At 40.2% G+C, this 13,909-nt stretch overlaps 1 long non-coding RNA gene across 1 annotated transcript in view; it reads right to left on the bottom strand.

Annotated features, from left to right (window-relative positions):
• Positions 1-13,909, bottom strand: part of LOC120388325 — a 43,635-nt gene that overhangs the window by 7,217 nt on the left and 22,509 nt on the right. The gene's annotated exons all lie outside the window — the stretch shown is intronic.

Here is a 13,909-nt window from a genome sequence, read left to right as displayed (position 1 = left end):
CACACACACACCCCTCTGCCTCCCTTGAGTCGTGTAAGGAACATCCATAATAAAAATAGTGAATCTTTTATTGAATATTTACTTTATGTGCAGATTTTAAGTACCCATTCTTTGCTCTTGGTGCTTTACCTTAATTAAATTATGCAATACAAAGAATACAATCAACAGAATACTTTTAAGCAAAATATACAAATTTTAATTTGAATACAAAATATATGGTGTTCTTTCAAAAAAAGCATCCTGTCTCAGGGCTCTATGCACCTGGGGGTTGAGAGGGCACCCCTGTTTGCCCAGAGTGGAGTTGGTACACCTCATCACACAGTAGTTAAGACTTCCAAACAAACACAATCAGGGACTCCAGACTTCTGGGTGGGGCAGAGCCAAGGAACAGTCTGTAGTCCCTCACATCCTGGCTGGAGTAAACAATAACAGAGGCTTCAGTCCCCTGGGCAGAGCAGTCTATAGCTAGAGTCTTTGGCAGTAATGCCCACCTGCCAGCGCTAGGTGGAAGATAGGGGAACTCGGGCCAACCCCACTCCACCAAGTTCTCACCCAGGGCCCTGTGGAGCCAGCAACCTCCCTGTTCAGGATTCAAGTATCTACATTCCCTGGGTCACTTCCCAGGGAGGGAGGGATAATTCAGTGGTTTGAGCATTGGCCTGCTAACCCTAGGGTTGTTAGCTCAATCCTTGAGGGGGCCACTTAGGGAGCTGGGGCAAAAATCAGTACTTGGTCCTGCTAGTGAAGGCAGGGGGCTGGACTCAATGACCTTTCGAGGTCCCTTCCAGTTCTAGGAGATTGGCATATCTCCTATTATTATAACCTTAAGTCCACTTTGGGCCTGTGTCCTCTCTGGGCAGTGGTTTGGCATCTTTGTTGGTCTCCACAGCCAGTGGATTCTCTGGAGTGATAAAATTAGAAATGGACCCTATATATTCCCAAGTGCCTGCCCTAGGCTATCCTACCCTGCATCACCCAATGGCTCTTACAACACAAACCACATAGTTGGCACTGCTCTGGCCCTCGGCACTTGTGTAGCTCTGACACAAAAAGGCCAGATCTAATAACATTCAACTATATACAACAGAATCAAAGTGAGTGTATTTTGCCAAGAATATCAGTTTTCTCTTTTTTGTTAAGCCACCATTGTGAAACATCTCTTTAAATATTAGTTTTCCTCTGTGGGGCTTGGATAAAACAGAACGTGAACAAATGTATCACTTTACCCATTTGTACGATGAGCTATTAGACTGCACTACTGGTCATTACAAAAGCTCTGTCCAGACAGGTGGCTGAACTCTGAACAATGTACACAACCTTTAAGCTTTGCTTAGAACAATGTCAATCATTTTCAGGAAGCTTTGAGGTTCAACAACAAAAAGCTGATATAGAAAACATGACACTAAATTACAGTATTAGACTAAAACTGTATAATACCCTGTAAACAGCAGCAAAAACAGTTGCCATGTACCACCATTTGCACTCAAATGAAAGAATTTGAGCAGTGGAACCCCTGTTGGGGCAACTCCATTAAAGCATCCATTTATTAACATAAACAGCTTATTTGAAACATTTGTTTATGCAGTGTGGATGCATTAACAAGCTAATTTAGCATAATATTGAAATGTAATAAACAACTTGACCCCTTTCAAGATCAATCATTTTCACAAAATAGGTTTCCAGCTTCAGCATGTTGGCAGAATGTCAGCATCTAAACAAAACAATTGGCACATCATGCAGATATCTGTTTCATATTTTGAAGCATTTCATCACAGCAGCATTGAACTGAATTGAATTAATATTTGTATTTCAGAAAGCTGGATATAAATATGGATGCATAAAACAAGGACTATAACAATGTTTAAAAGGGGACTGGATAAATTCATGGTGGCTAAGTCCATAAATGGCTATTAGCCAGGATGGGTAAGAATGGTGTCCCTAGCCTCTGTTCGTCAGAGGATGGAGATGGATGGCAGGAGAGAGATCACTTGATCATTGCCTGTTAGGTTCACTCCCTCAGGGGCACCTGGCATTGGCCACTGTCGGTAGACAGATACTGGGCTAGATGGACCTTTGGTCTGACCCGGTACGGCCTTTCTTATGTTCTTATGTTATGTTCTTAAACTTTCCCCTAAAACGGAACATAAAAACTCAGCCTTTGGAATCTATAAAATCATATTTGGGAATAAAAGACTAGCTATTGAATATTTGTGTCATTGAGCTCAGTTCTGACTTTTCAGATGTATACTTTATTTTGTAGAGGAGGCAAATAAGCCAGGTGCTGTAGACCCATCAACTCTTTTTCCAAAAAAGGAACACATAATAGTTACATTGTATAGAAAAGATGGTTCCAATGATGGATCATGATCAATTAACTGTTTTCCACAGCAGGAAATGAGGAATAATATTGGTCATTATGCATTTGCTAACTGACTTCAGTCTATTTATGAGTTATATACCATCCAATCCATAGACTTGCATTCTTAGTTTTGCCGTTCTTTTACACATTTTTTTGTCAAATCCACAGGAATATAGGTGCTAATATGACACTTTGTAACAAAAGGAAATTAATCATTTCACAATCTAATATAAACAGAAATGTTTCCATTATTTTTGGAGTTCATGGGGTTCTATGGTATTTTATAGATTCTCTATCAGTATTGGAAGGTCAAGTGCAGCAGCTTTGTGCTTGTGCATGAGAACTAGAAAGAGAAACTGACTATAAAGAGAGAAGGGAATTGACCAGTTTAATGTAATTGTCCAAACTGAGTAAAGTGTACAAAGCAAATGTCACAGTGGAGCTGTGGGCAAATGTAGTTACATTATATATGAATAATTTGGCAAATTAGAAACAGGGGCTGTTACACTGTGTCCATGTTCTAAGAACCATGATGCTATTCATTCCTTTGCTTCTCCTTCTGCCTTGTAGTTCTATCATTTAATTTCTGGCCCAAAAGAAATTTAATTCAGTGACATAAATTTCAGCAACAAGTCCTGCAATCTCTGATGTAAAGTGTTCATGAATAATTACACAAATCTTTATGAATAACTAAATACAGAAGTGGTGGAGTAACATTTATGGAGTGTATGTGATGACACCTTTCTCCAAAGAAAGAACAAAAAACCCTGGCCACAGACATTGATAGAGGTGATTGAATTATATTTACAAAATACATTATCCAATGAGCTGAGAGATTTTTCTCTTTGTGAAACATTGTCAAATTGACAGTGATCTGTGCAAATATCTTTATTTTGGGTAAATATTCAGTGAATGACGTATGCAAACTGATTTCACTGTAATTAGTCATTATTAATTATTTAGTGTTTGTGATTGTTGATTTGAGTCATGAGGTATTGTTTTTTCTTCACTCTCATTAGATCCCTTAAACATTTTACACAATAGAATAATAGATTATAGTAATGAATAGTGATAAATATGCTTGTCTGTGTAGAGATACCTTGCTTGCCAAGGATCTGGGTGTTCATTCTCCAACCCTTCATAAAGGGGATGCAAACCAAACAGCTGTTTAGCCTTCATGACAATCCATAGGCTTAAATTTATGTTAATGAATAATTCGCAAACAACTATGAACAATGAACAAACTATTCTAAAAAACTCATGTCTCCATGAACAATTCACAATGGCTAAGTTTGTCAAATAAACTGCTCCTAAAAATTGTTGTCTTGTCTCTAACAAACAGTATATGTGGCAAAAGGTAAACTGAATTTTTAACAAGAACAGGAGTACTTGTGGCACCCTAAAGACTAACACATTTATTTGAGCATAAGCTTTCATGAGCTAAAACCCACTTCATTGGATGCATGCAGTGGAAAATACAGTAGGAAGATGTGTATATATATATATATATATATATATATATATATATATACATATACATACACACACACACACACACACACACACACACACACAGAGAACATGAAACAATGGGTGTTACCATACACTCTATAAAAAGAGTGATCAGTTAAGGTGAGCTATTACCAGCAGGAAAGAAAAAGTTTTTGTAGTGGTAATCAAAATGGCCCATTTCCAGCAGTTGACAAGTAGGTGTGAGTATCCTAAGATATTATTAGAAATACAATTAAAGAATATGTTTTTCTTGGAAGGTTTCCCTTAACATTTTACTAGGATTTTATTTATCTTGAGTGTGGTTAGTAGGTTGGAATGGGGACATAATTAAATATAATCAGACCAAGGTAATTACAAACCTTAAAGTGTGGTTCTGCCCTGTAAAGTGACTTTATGAAAAAGACAAGATGGGATTCCATGTTTGTCTCCCAATGATTTACACACCACATCTGCTCCATCTAAATGTAAAATCTGTTAGGAAAAAAAAACTAATTGCCAGCCTTTCAAACTCATTTTGGATTCTGAAAGTGAAGCTGGGTTTTCTCTGACCCATACATCTCCAACAAAGATGCTACAATTTGAATGTAGTTAGTGATACAGCCGGTGATGTATTGGTACAATAAAAGATAAAAGTAGTAACAATTTACTTTAGTAGACAGGCAGTGTTTCCTAATGAATAAAGTGCTAGACTGGGACTCAGAAGGCCTGGATTTCATGCTCAGATCTTCTATACAACACTGAGCTAGTCATTTCACCTCGTTGTGCCTCAGTTTCCCCATATGTAAAATAGGAAAGCTTGCCAGTTATGTGAAACATAAGTGGAGCAAAGATTGCATAACAAATGGAAATATGCCAGTTATATGCATCTGTATCACTCCAATATTAATATCTCCAGAAAAAAAAGAATAAATTAAAGCTGAATATTTTTTCTTCTAAATTACAATCCAAGTCTGACTGAGAAGGAAGAATCACCCAAATAGCTAATCATCTAGACATGAAGTCAATTAATGGAAATAACACAATTTGAGGGCTGCTAATGTGTGCAGACATGAACAATTATCTCCTGTTTTCAAAGGCCCTGATGTGGAAGTTGCTAGGACAGACCACAGTCATTGTAATTTTGAACTCTATAGAAAAATGTTGATGATATCATGAGGAACTCTAAAATCCTCTAATTAGAAATTATTTAAAAACAAACAGAATAATGTGCTGATGAGGAGTGAGAAGATAAAACAAAAGACAGAGTCACAGATGGCAATATTGATTATATTACAAATAGCAACAGAGTGAGGTCACATTCTAAGCTATTCTTTACGCCCAGATTCTTTGTCACTAGGCTAAAAGACATTGCTCACATTTTAAGCACCCCACCAAAAGAAGTAAAAAGCAGACATTACTTCACTATCATTCCTAGTTTCCTCTGTGTTTTGGGATTAATTGAATGTTCCTGCTATGGCATCAGCCAGAGCCATCCCTGTGGGGGTCTAGGGCCCGGAGCAGAAGTGACAAATCTGTCACTTCCAGGAAAGACCCATCACTTCTGGGACTGACTGTGCTGGCCAATCGCACAGGTTCGCTGGGCCCCCCAAAGAGGGGGGGGCTGTAGCGGTAACCCCGATTCACCATACACAAGGAATGGCTATGGTACCAGCAGATAATGAGGACAGACACAGAGATGGGAAGAGGAGCACAGAGGTAGTGTATGTGATCTCAGTGATGCTGATAGTGTTTTTGACAGCTAAATTGGATCAACACATGGTGCGTGAGGTCATATCTTTTATTGGACCAAGTTCTGCTGGTGTGAGAGAGAAAACTTGTGTCTCTCACCAACAGAAGTTGGTCCAATAAAAGATATTACCTCACCCACCTGTCTCTCTAATATCCTGGGACGCTTCAACTACATTGCATGTATCAACACATGACCAGACGCGCCAAGCAGGCGGGCGCGGGCGCCGCGCGCCGCTCTGGGGGGCATTGGGGCGCTGGAGCTCCCGCCCTGCGCCCGGTCCGCTGGCCCACGGCCGGGACGACCGGACGCGCGGCGGGCGCTGCGGTGGGTCCCGTCTTCCCGTCTTCCCCTGCTCCCTGAGCTCCCGCGCGGCTGCGGCAGGTCCGCTCGCCCGGGCTCCAGTGGACCTGCTGCAGGCATGCGGCAGGAGGCTCAACCGAGCGCTGGAAAGACGGACCGGACCAGCCGGGAAGGGCGGCGGCGGGCGCGCGCGCTGCTTGGGGCAGCCTACTGTCTATAGCCGCCCCTGCACATGACCCATATTTTTCAGATGAAAGCAGTCAAGCAGATATTGACATTAAAAACTCTCATCAGCATGTGGCTATTTATTAAAAATGTTGAATTTTGATATGACAAATGCTTTATTATATTTAATCAATATGGATTCATTACAAAGCTCCAGATTTCTACGTGAGATGCATTGATTTTAATTGACAGTGACTGTCCATGAATACTTACTGAAGGATAGATCGGGCATTTAAGGTCCAGCCCTCCATTGCAGACAGTGTGGAGCTGCAATTCCCTTTGGGGCAGGGGTAGGACTCAGGAAAAGATTGTACCTCAGGGATGTGAATTCCTTCTCAAAATCCCTGGCTCACATGGGGTTTGAACTAGCTGCCGCATCCTTAGGGTGCCTTGGAGTGCATAGAGGGTGCATTAAGAACATGAGCATAGGGATGTGGCTAGCCCTTATGCAAGCTGTGAAAGAAGAAGGGGTGGCTCTTTGGAAGTGTGTCTGCCTCTGTCACAATTCCGGCACACATTCTGGTCCTCAGAGAATAGGATTCTTTGAAATTTCAGTGCTGAGCCAGCTCATAAACTCAGAGCAGTCAGGCAGAGTGCAGAATCAATATAACATGCATGAGTACACGCATCTGTGACTAAAACAAACCTAGTGGCCTGGAATTGTTTTGGGTGGATTTCCCAGCCTACCAGCTGAGATGGTATCACAGTAGCATTTCATTGTTGGAGGGTTGAGAATTTTCCAATATATGGAGGAACTTTAACAATAAATACATAAATTAATTATTGAATTAAATCAAATGTGTGGGTATTTTTTTTTAAAGGGGAGAGGACCTTAATTTGGAGCCTGGCAACTCTGATCAATTTCCTTTTAAACAGCCTTTCCTGACTTCCGCAGCAGCTTGCTGCTTTGCTGTACCAGCTTTCTGTTTACTTTCATTTTGTTTTTACCACTCTGCTGAATTCCTATAAATTTTAAATACTTCTTTTGGGGATTACACTTAAAACCTGCTTGTCAGTGTTATGTTATTAAAGGCTTTATTGAAAACAAAAAGAATCAGTGGGAAGACTTTACTGACTTACTTATAAAATGAGGAGCTACAGAGAATACAACCAAATCCTCACCACAAGCATCCTCATGCTACAGTATTCCTCCCACAGTTAGGCAAACTGCACAATCAAGGCCGTTCTCACTTGTGTCTTAACATGAAAAACCTACAGCACTTTGCAATGTAAAAATTTAACTCCTTCTTTAATAGTCTCATGTATATAGATTTGGACTTCTAATGTTCATGTCAGCTCATGGGAAGTTGTATCTTCAGGATGCCTGGTGCAATAGAATGCTAAATTGTACCATACTGTTAAGCTACATGGTGGCACTGTGCGTAAAATGCTTTATTTAAGCAAATTCCAGTCATATCTGGCAGAGCATTAAAGGAACTTATGATGAACATATCTGGTGTGTATGTCACTTAGAAGGAAGCTCTGTAGCCAGTCCATATCTGGTACAGGAACATGAAATAGTGTCAGAAATAAACTAAGAACAGAAACAAAAGGAAAACAGCAACAAAGGTTTCACATAGAATATCAGGTTTGGAAGGGACCTCAGGAGGTCATCTAGTTTATCCCTCTGCTCAAAGTAGGACTAATCCCCAGATGGATTTTGGCCCCAGATTCCTAAATGGCCCCCTCAAGTATTGAGCTTACAACTGTGGGGTTAGGGAGACAATGCTCAAACCTCTGAGCTGTCCCTCCCCCTCCAGGAGCAAAGCAACAAAGGTTGCAGGATCTCATCAACACAGTGTCCTAGAGAACAGCTTTGACAAACCTTCACAATGGACAGACTGGAAGCAGCATTTTGCAAGATTTCACATTGCAAACAAACTCCACAAAGAAACTAGACATATACAGGTATCTTCTTTTATTATATGCTATGGGAAAGTAGGCAGAGCATGTCTTTAAATCCTTTGACTTTACTGAAGATGACTGTGAAAGGTTTCTGGCTATGCATGATCATACTTTATACTCCAGAAAAATATGGTTTATCAAAGAGCATGTTTTCAGCAGAGAATTCAAGAACCAGGGGAAATGATGAATGTTTTTTAAGAGCTCTGCATACAAAAGACAGTAATTTTGGCAATGTAAAACATGAAAATGTCAGACATAGGCTGGTTATTGGATTTGCAGATAAAAACCTTTTGCAGCAGCTCCAATTAAAACAGACCTAACCCTACACACAGCTATTCAAATAGCAAAGCAACCTGAATTGGTGATACAGCAAAACCAAGAGCAACTGGACAAACTTGAAAAACAAGAAACTAGCTTGGAATCAGTAAAGAGCTTCAACATGATTGCTGATAATCATTATGATACAAGTCCTGAGGCGCAGAGAGAGAACTTCCAGGCTAAGAGGAACAAATTCCAGAATATATGCACAAGGTATGGAAAAAGTCATGTCCCAAGAGATGATATATTTCTAGTCAGAGGTGCATGGTGTAACAAATGCATGGTACATGGACATTTTGCAGCTGTTTTGCCTCACCAAAGTAGTCAGGGAATTGACTCGTATTATAGATAATCATAAGCCATTGTTTCTGGGATCTATCACTTGCAGGTGACACAGAGCCTCCCTGAAGAGTGAAATTGAATATTCATGGCAAGACTATTGACTTTAAAGCTAAACCTACAATTACCTTCAACCCCTCCCAGAGCTGACATCATCTGACAGAGCTTTGACTAGCCCCAATGGTATTCTGAACTGCATGGGCCAGTTCATCAGAGAAACAGCTTAGAAAGACTAAACTTATGCATTCAGAGTGTATGTGATCAAAGGACCCCAGACCAACAACCTTCTCAGCTGCAGTGTGGCAGCCATGGTGGACCTTGTGAGAAAGGTGGAAGACTTCAGTGGAATATTTGGTGATATGGACTTTTGAAAGGAGATCCAGTACAAATATCCTTAAGAAACAATGCTGAATCAAAAACTGTACATGTATCTCACAGAATTCCTACCTCATTGCGTCATAATGAGGAAACGGAGTTAAAGAGAATGAAGCAGATTTGCATAATTGAGAAAATCTGTGAGCCAACAGCAATGTGTGCCCCAGTGGTATCAGCTAGAAATAATAATGGGGAAATACATATCTGCGTGAATCTTAAAACACTTAATGAAGTTGTTCTGAGAGAAAAATATATCCTCCCAACACTTGATGATTTCCTCCCCAAAGTGCAAAAAGCTAATATTACCCACACTAGATGCCTTGAGCAGATACTGGCAAATTCCTTTAGTCAAAGAAGGTGCTAAACTGACTTCATTTATTACATCTTTTGGAAGAGTTTACTTTTGAAGTTCATCTTTTGGGATTACCAGTGCACATGAAATTTTCTAAAGAAAGATGGCAGAACTGCTAAGGAACACAAATGGAAGTGTAATTTTTATGGACAATATTCTGATATACAGGTCTTCACAAAAACCCTCAACAAAATCCTAAGCCCATCATTGAGTCTGGACTGAAGCTAAAACAAGGAAAAACATGTTTTCTTTCTACCCCAAATCTAGTTTTTGGGACAGAAAATAAACAAAGATGGAAAAGTCCTACCCCTGAGAAAGAAAAAGCAATTGGAGAATTGAATGTACCAACTAATGTACCAAAACTGAAATGCATATTGGAGGTGGTAAAATACATTGCTCGATACCTACAAGACCCTTCTACTGAGACAAAAACCCTGGAAGAACTCTTGAAGTTCAACACTTCTTGTCTCTGGGGGTGATATCAGTAAATTGCTTTAAAAAAGATAAAAGAAATTATTTCAACTCCAGCTCCAGTTTTCAAGTACTCTGCCCTAAGTCCGTGGTGGGCAACCTGCAGCCCATGGGCTGCACGTGGCCCTTCAGGGTAATCTGATTGTGGGCCGCATGACATTTTGCTGATGTTGACTGTCCGCAGGCATGGCCCCCCGTTCCCGGCCAATGGGAGCTGTGGGAAGTGGTATGCCACAGGGACGTGATGGCTGCCATTTCCCACAGCTCCCATTGGCTGAGAATGGTGAACTGTGGCCAGTGGGAGCTGCAAGGGGCCGTGTCTGTGGATGGTCAACATCAGCAAAATGTCTCACGGCCTGCAATCAGATTACCTTGATGGGCCGCAAGTTGCCCATCACTGACCTAAGTGGTGTATTGTTGCAACAACATGGCCTGGAGAGGAAGCCAGTTGCTCTTGCACACTCAGAGAAATAGAAAAGTAATATGTTTAGATTGAAGAGGAGTGCCTGGAAAACACATGGGCATGTGAGACCCTTTACAGATATCTATGTGGATTGAATTTGTTTACACTGATAACTGGCCATAAACTACTGGTAACCCTCTAGAGAAAAAAAGATCTTCATCAAGCACTGCTCAGATGCCAATGTCTATAGATAAAGTTAATGTAATTTAATCCAATAGTTAAATATCTTCCTTGCTAGAATCAGGTAGTAGCAGACACTATCTTGGAGCTCAGCAAAACATTCAACTACCTGTGAGCTTGAAGATGATGTAAAGACATACATGGATGTTGTGCACACATACAGACTAGTGTCAGAAAAGAGACTACACAAGCTACAAAAAGAAACCTTACTAGAAACAAAACTTCAGGAATTTCTAATTCACATAAGGGCAAGCCAGCCCAAGTATCTAAAGGATTTTAAGGAAATGGCAAAAGACTACTTTATGGCACAAAGATAATTAAGCGAGTAAAATGGACTCATGATTTAAGGCAATTGTATCTTAATTCCAAATGAAATGAGAGAAGAAATCTTAAACCTCATCCACAAAGAACATCAAGAATTAACTAAATGCCACGAATGGGCCAACTGGTCAATGTGGTGGCCAGGCATCATCAAGTACATAAACAACAAAGTATTTGCATGTGAACTAACAGACCAACACAATACAAAGAACCTTTAAGAATGACACACTTACCAGAGAGACTGTGGAAGAGACTAGCTGCAGATTTATACAAATTCAGAGGACATCATTACCTGGTCATCATGGACTATTTCTCCAGATTTATAGAAATAATGTATTTGAAAGACATCACATGTTATTGAGAAACTGAAGTACACTTCAGTGTTACAGAATAACTAGTGACAATGGAACAAAATTCATTGCAAGTAGAATTTAACGCATTCCAAACTAAAAATGTTTTTGATCATATTACTAGCAGCCCATATTACCAGAAGTGAATAGAGAGACGAGAGAGAGATGTACAGACAGCCAAGAATATCATAAAGTGGAAAGATCCATTCCTTGCTTCTCTGAGTTACAGATCAAGACCAATAGCAGCTACTGGACGTAATCCAGTACTGCTTCTGATGGGAAGACAACTCAGAACTGCTGTTCCTGTTTTGGAAAAGAATCTGTCTCCAAAGTGGCCAGACATGAGAGAGTAGCCAAATCAAATAAAAGGCTAAAAGATCTTATGAAAACTTTTACAACAGATGTCAATCAGAGAACTGCCACATCTAGAACCTCGTAACTGTTTGTGTCAGTTGGATGGAGGAAGATAGACAACTCCAGCTGCAGTAAAGAGAAAGAATTCAGTGCCCAGATCATATGTGATTGAGACCAACAGTGGAGAGCTCAACAGAAACCATTGACATCTACAGTTTGCTCCTTAGAAAGAACAATCAATACAGCAAATTCTACAGATGATGGATGCATAAGAATAAGAAGACTCAAGGATTCTGGACCCACCACAGCCAGTTGTTGTAACTAATGGACAACCATTAGTTAAAACCAGTATGATGTAGAGACATTTAGACTGATACATACTGAATTTCAAAGACAGCATGATAGTGAAAATATTGTAAATGGTAGGAATGTAGAACTTAAAAAGTGAGATGTAATGGAATACTAAACTGCTAACCTTATTCAGCTAACCTCTGCCATACCCGGCTGTGCAGTAAAGAATCTTATGATGAACACATATGGTGTGAACTTCGGTAAGATGGAGGCTCTGTAGCAAGGCCATATAGGGTACAGAAACATGACACCAGGAGAATGAAAATGCTAGGAGGGATGCTAGTGATTCTCATTTATCCTGCACCTCAGTGCTAATGTCCAAGAAAATGGTATGAAATGCTTAGACGTTACTTCACAAAGTGGCCGCACTGCAGTTCCATGCTAATAGCCTTTACTACTACAATAGAAGCAGGGATGTTGCTATGTTGCTTCCAGGGACAGTCCTGGTTTCTCCTTGCCTTCCATTCTTAAACGCACACAGCCTGCTTCTCCATTTGGAGGGGAAAGACTCTTAGGCTTTGTCTACACTGCTCTTTCACCATGAAAACTTTTGTCACTCATGGGTGTGAAAAAACACCCTTGTTGGGAGTGGTTTTATTTTGTTGCTGGGAGAGCTCTCTGCTGGCAACAAAGAGCAGTGACACTGCACAGTGTAGACAACCTTTGGCAGAGCTGTGGTGGCGGACCATGAGCGTATCTGCTGATGAACATGTCCCAACAGAACACTTCTCATTTTTTTAAATTTTGATATTTTAGAGCAAAATGGGTGTGTACATGTGGGGGACAGTGGAAGGATAGTTATGGAGACTGATGCACTGGCAGAAACCATAAGCTAAATTTGCAGGTGATGAAAGCATAAGGATTTCCACCAGTCTTTTAGAAAGCAAGCTGAAAATAGTCATGGAATCTATAAAGCTTTGTGAAAGAGAAGGAAGATTTATGTTCTATTATTTAAAAATATTATTGACACCCCAACTTTGTATGGCAGACTCTTGACTGACTCTGTCTAGTACATTGCTGGATGTGCAAAGAGGAGAGTATGTTTTTTGCTCTTTTTAAAACATCCTGTTTCCTACTTTTCTTTTTAAAAATGTTTTACAGAAGTGATAATGCAAATGTCTTCTCTGAACAACTGTGGAAGGGCAAAGTAGGTTTATTCATTCCATAGAGTGGAGTAGTCTGCACACTTTCTCTGTATACCAGGAGCTTGAAATAGGATTATACTTGCTCCACAATCTAGTCCAGATCTTTTCAATTCAATAACTGCTTTGATAAGGAAAAATCTACCTCCTGTCATGCAGTACTCAAGAAACAGTCTAGCCAGTACTCAAGAAACAGTCATTTGATGCAACCAGCCTTGCCAACTATCTGTACTGTGTCCATTCTCCTCTTTGAGCAAGTCAGTCAAGAAACCAGTGAAGAATCATCTCCAGTTCCCTGTGTCTACCAATATCCTGGAAGCCTTTCAACTGAGTGCCACAAAATAGCACAGAGGTGGCACTGGTAATGCTGATGGATCCATATGCAGAGAGAAAACATCCATACTCATACACTAACTCTCTCCATGATAATAGCTAGTGTTGCTCATGGGGAACTAATGTCTCCACTAGAAACACAGCAGGGGGCAGCAGAAACACACTGAGTGGCATTCAGACTTTCCTCTCTGCCCAACCTCAGACAGTAGTGATCAGGAATTGCTCTATCACCCCAGACATCTCACTTGTTTAGTTTCACAAGGCTCAGTCTTAAGCAACATGTGTATTTTTCATGCAAATATCCCTGGTAATGAAAAATAAGGAAAGAAAAAAAACTGAGAAAATATGTCAGCAGATTTATCACAAAAATAGAAAGTTTTATTTCAAAACTCGTCACTGCTGTGGATACCCATGGGTTGTTAAATTGTACTTGTTTTTCTTTGTTTTTGGCTCACAAAGCAGAAAGTCCTATTCTTTTCTCTATTCCTATTGTCTTAAACTGACTTAGTATGAGTGGCATGGTTTACAGT

The sequence above is a fragment of the Mauremys reevesii genome, linkage group 1 (genome assembly GCF_016161935.1).
Source record: "Mauremys reevesii isolate NIE-2019 linkage group 1, ASM1616193v1, whole genome shotgun sequence".
NCBI classification, from domain to species: domain Eukaryota; kingdom Metazoa; phylum Chordata; order Testudines; family Geoemydidae; genus Mauremys; species Mauremys reevesii.
This window is presented reverse-complemented; position numbering and strand designations above follow the sequence as displayed.